This window comes from Labeo rohita, chromosome 12, assembly GCF_022985175.1.
Source record: "Labeo rohita strain BAU-BD-2019 chromosome 12, IGBB_LRoh.1.0, whole genome shotgun sequence".
NCBI lineage: Eukaryota > Metazoa > Chordata > Actinopteri > Cypriniformes > Cyprinidae > Labeo > Labeo rohita.
In genome coordinates, this window is record NC_066880.1 from 11,805,829 (window position 1) to 11,811,828 (window position 6,000).

The following is a 6,000-nucleotide window of genomic DNA, read 5'->3' on the forward strand; positions in this document are numbered from 1 at the left end:
ATTTGATCTCCTTCTGTTGATTCTATCCTGAAAGGTTATACGCACTGTTTGGCATTATAAAACAGTCTGTTAAACAGCCTGACAGTCTGTTAAAACAAAAACGAAGACATTTAAGTTTCTTTTTAATAGTTAAACCAAAGATGCTGGAGCTAATTTAATCTCAGTTCCTTTTAAAAGATTAAAGTGTTGCTTATGCTTCTGATGTATATGCAGTCATTAAGTTGTCCAGCTTGGATAGTTTCTGCCTTTTAATCACATAATACAACGTAACTCATTTGTGTTTAAGACTGCAGTTGTTCTGCGGGTGAATTTCGCTGCTTTTTAATTAGCCTAATTCCCACCTTTTTAAATTTTCAACAACAACACCTCATTACAAAGCCATTATATACGTGGCAACGTAGAGGCGTACTATAGAATGCTTATGGTGTAATGAATGGTAGTCAGGGTCAGTCTCAAAGAGGCTCAGAGTATAATACATTTATTCATTCTATAGCCTGGAGCAGGGGTCAGGGTTTTTAACATGTTCTATTTTAACAACATAATGCAAAAGCCTACTGTGAAATACATGGAAAACATGCATAATGAATGAAAGGATCTCTTTAAGTTTGACCTCAAGTATAATACCGGTGCATTTCATTCATTCATTCAAAAGCTTAGACCGGGGGTCAGGATGTCTAATATGTTCATTATATATTATTTATTCCTTTGTTTATTTATTGGTCCCATACCCTTTTGACCTTTTAATGCTGCTTCTTCTTTAGAGCACAAAATATGATATTTTAAAGAGAACCCCAGGTATTAAGACTTGTATGGATTAAAAATATAACATAAAGATGTCGCTTACTGAAATATGTAGTAGAAAAACCCAAGAAAGATTTATGTTATTTAGCTAATCCGTATCGTTTTATACATATTTTGGACTATGGGGGGCGCCATTATTTCGATTACGTAAAATATTTGCACTCTGTGAGCTACTGGCACTACCTGTTGCTATTTTTACCGCAGCACAACTTTTAAATAAAAATTTTTTTCCTGAAAGGAGTCTAAACATCCTTGGATTTTGAGTGAAATCCTGCTAGGATGGCATCTAGCATTTCTTGTCTCTGCTGTTTGTAAGCTAACTTTGTAACTTGTGGTCTTCTTAAAGCCTCAAAGACATCAGGGCTAAAAGACCCGAGTCTTCAGGAAGTTTTATTCGCCCACAGGCATCTTCCCATTCTTTTCTCCTTTTCTTATCACTAGAAAACCAGTGAAGACTTACGTCATTTCGCTTGTTGCCCTTCGACTGAAAATTCCAATGAAAAAACGCACAATGTGGCATCATATCAGTATTTCATTTTCCGAGTTGTGTATTCTAAATTGTGGTAAAAATAGGTAGCACTGGTAGCTCATCGAGTGCAACCATTTGACGTCATCTAAATAATGGCACACCCCATAGTCCAAAATATATATAAAACTATGTGGATTGTTTAAACAACGTAATTCTTTTATGGGTTTTCTACTGTACTATATATTTTAGTAAAAGACATCATTTACATTATGTAAGACATACAAGTCTTAACAACCAGGGTTTCATTTAAAGAATGTGTTCTTTCATGTAATGTAAGTCGGTGGAGACCAATTTTATTTGGGTGATCTATGCGACATTTGGGTTTCAGTAGAAAGATAGCCAGACAAGTTTGAAACTAAGGCTACAAAATATAGCAAAAAATGATATTTCTACTTTTCCTGATTTCAATGTATATCAGTGATTTTTGCATTTGCTCTTGAAAAATCGAAAAAAAAAATTGTCTTTTCAATGACAAACAAAGCAAGATCACTGAAGCACAAAGAAACACATTACACATTATATAGAACACATGGCAGGTCTGTTTGTTTGCACTTTCAAGACTTGTCTATTTTGACAGTATCAGATTTTTTTATTCTATCTGTTGCCATGGTTTTCACTATCAGGCATTGCATTTTTGGATTCAGTGCTGAAAATGAATACTGTTCTTAGTGAAATTGGCTTATGGTGTTTGAGTGAACATTATCATGATATACATGATATTCCCTATTTTTTTTTCTGTCATCAAGACATCATTAATATTTGATGCTATTTGGAACGACTAGATGTTATGAATAAATGATGACAGAATTTTATTTTTTGGTTTAGTTTTTTGGTTTCAAGAAATTTCAGTGTTTCATTTTTAAGTAAATTAGCATTTGCTTGTGTATAAGAAACAATTCACCACTGTGTCTGAGAACCACAAATTTAGCCACATTTTTGATTATCGGCGCACTTTGACTTAAAGCGGTCATCGGATGCCCATTTTCCACATGTTGATATAATTCTTTAGGATCTTAATGAAAAGTCTATAATATACTTTGGTTAAAAATTCTCAGTGGTTGTGGAAAACAACAACCCTTTTACCTTGCCAAAATCAGCTCTGCAAAAATCATCTCATTCTGGTCGAGGCTGCTTTAAATGCAAATGAGCTCTGCTTGCCCCGCCCCTCTCTTCTCTCTGTGGAAAAACAAGCCTGTTTACTTCAGCCACGTTTAGCCACTAAACTTGCTAACTAGCACTTTATTAGGAAAGACGATTGCAAAGATTCATAAAAAAACCCTTATACTCACTTCTGCTGTAAGTGAAGCTGGATCATGAATAATTTGCACGAACATAGATGCATTTATGTAGATCGGGAGGCGCATTCCCTTCACAAACAAACGTAAACTACTGCATCGTCAGCGGCTCAGATATCGGGAGTAAATGACGACCACTACGTTCATTTTTACATCCTGCAACACAACACCTCAATCGCTCAATCGGAGATATTCTTGTCTAACTTACATCCCTGCTCTGGCATCGATACAAAAGAGGGCAGACTGTCACAGCTGATCTGAGGTAAAGTGCTCGTGTCAATCAAGTATCGTGGGAGTGGCCTCTGCTGGTGTCACGCAACAACGACAGGCATCTGAGAATGGCTCGATCTGAAAAAAGGGATTATTTTTACAGATTAATTAAAAATCACTGCATGGATTTTTATCATTATAGGGTAGATGTGTACATACAATGCCAACACACATTAATGTTCAAACAACATGTAAAAGTGAACTTAGCATCCGATGACCCCTTTAACCAAGTCTAGTTCACTTTGCAACTTATTTTGTTAAAGAATGACCTATTTGGATAGCAAGAACCGTCTGTTTGACACTAGAGCGATCAACCACATTTGTTTTGTGTCGCTGGGATGGCTGTTTCTCTAATAGTTGCAATAATTAGAAACTCATTCAAATAACTGAACAGCAGAACACACTGTACAGAAAACAACAAATAAACTAGTAACCAATATGTGAAGACTTTGTAATTAGAAATTTTCTAAAAATACAGATAACTTCACAGAAAGTAAATAAAGCAGAACATTCAGTTCTTCCTGTGTGTATATACAGTTTACTTGCAAATAAGTGACTCAAACAAATCCTTTAACTTCTTTAAAGGATTTGTTACCACTAACTTTGCAAACAAATCCAGCAACCTGGTACATACGGTAGACTATCTAGAACCTAAACCACATATTTTCATTCATCCCATGTGTGCACAAAAGTTTGGACAGTACTGTTTAAAAAACAGGTAAACAACTACAAAAGCATATTCCGGAGACTTCTCAGTGGTACGGCGCACGGCGAGAGTGTCAGTGTTGATTTCACGGGTCCATTAAGCTGTGCCAGTTCTGTTGGGGATGTCAGGGTACTCAGTATGCAGACTCATACTGCTCTCCTCTTACATAAATCTTTGCTTTCTAGCTGTGCAGAATGGCTTCTGAGTACAGAGATGATTTTTTGCTTCATCTTTGAATTCATAAGAATAATCAGTCACTGCTCTTCAAGAATGTTACTCATTTCCCTGTTGATTTTAATGATGTGCAAAGCTCCATATTTTTAAAATGACCTAGTCAGTGGGTTGCCTGAATGATTGCTCAACTTATCTGTCTTTTAAAGGCCCTGTAAATAATCAACCATCATGACCCGTCGCTTGTTGTGTATGTGCTACCAAACAGCCTCTGTTTACCTTTTGTTTACCTTGATCTCATTCCACTAAAAGTGGACATGCTACCATCATGTTTGTTTGCTTGTTTGTTTGTTGACCGCAGCCACTGACTGTTCAAACATGGTGCTTTGGTGCTGTTTAAGAACCAACAGGTCTGCTTTCAAACGGATGCAAATTCTGCCTGACATCTGGCGGAAACCAGACGTTCAACAGACATCTAGTTATCAAAATGCCATGCTTTAGTCATGAGAGCAAAATAATGAGATATAGTCGTATGATATAGTCATATAGCTTGTGAAGCAACCTTGAACCGTATCTGCACTATAAACACATAGCAGCTATGATAAATAGATAATTATGTCTCTTTGAACATTGAATAAATGGATTCTTTAAGGCACACGGAATGGCTGTGATATTAAAGCACATTGCTCAGAGTATTACGGCGGCTTTACTCGATGATCACAAAAGAACAATTTACCAGCTCCGCAGAGAAATAACGAAACCAAAGCAATGCACACAGAAACATTCACAAAAGGGAACAATGGTCATTAGATTGTGAAACTGTCTTCCTGTTTATGAAATGATTCTCAAAGGCATCTCATGAATAAAAGTCTTCCTTGTTGCAGCTTTTTGAAAGATTGAGTTATAGCTTCTCCCCTCTCAGATATAAGGTTCATTTATCCAAATGTAACAGCACACATCCATTCTTTTTGTATGGTGTCATTTAGCGACTTTATGATTGTTAATATATCATTGTTTGAACATTGCAACAAAGTCATTAAGTATAATTAGATTCTATTACGTCGTCTGCTGTTTGCACTTAGACGTACAATCCATTTCAAGACCTAAATATTGGCATGCACACATGGTGCAGGAGTGCCAGGTCAGTGCAGGACATTTGCATTTAAAAAATTCTGCATCTGAGTCACAATTATTTATGCATTTAAAGGGATACTTCACCCAAAAAAGACATTTTCAATAAGTACTCACCCTCATGGCATTTCAAACATTTCAAAAGAACACAAATTAAGATATTGTTGATGAAATCTGAGAACAATTGACGCATTTTTAAGGCCCAGAAAGGTACACTGTAAAAAATAATTTGTTGCATCAACTTAAAATAATTTGTAACCTGGCTACCATAAAATTTAAGTTCAGTTAACTCAAAAAAAAGTTTAATTAACTTGAAATGTTAAATTATACTAAGTGACAACTTAGATATTTGAGTTAAATCAACTTAAAATTTTAAGGCAGCTGGGTTACTTACCCATCTGTTAAGTTTAACAAACACAAATATTTAAGTTGTTACTTAGTACAACTTAACATTCAAGTTGACTAAACTTATTTTAGTTGACTGAACTCAAAATTTTAAGGCAGTAGGGTAACAAATTATTTTAAGCTGACTCACAAATTGTGTTTTTTATTTTTTACAGTGTAATAAGGACATCGATAAAATAGTCAATGTGACATTAGCGGTTCAACCGTTATGTTATGAAGCTACGAGAATAATTGTGCGCAAAGAAAGCAAAAATAATGACTGTATTCAACAATTATTCTATTGTAAACGGGTGGAGACTGACACAGAAAAAAAACAAATTGTTGAATAAGGCAGAGTTTGCGCTAGACTTTAACATTGTCTGTCATTTTGATGTACAGGGTCGTAAAAAATTATATTATTATCCGTCATTTCAATTTTCATATTTTAAGTGTAATAACACATTTAATTGCTTTTATTTTTCCACATTTCAAGTTTTAATCATGAACCAACAGGACAACAGCGCAGTGTTCAAAAACAACAATATGCTAGGGCTGGGTAAACAAACAAACAAAAAAAAAACATTTTTTTTTTTTTTAATTTTAATAGATTCTCATTTTGATGAACCAATATCGATTCTTAAATCCCAATCGATCTTTTGGTCTACACTCCCTGACAAAAGTCTTGTCGCCTATCCAAGTTGTAGGAACAACAA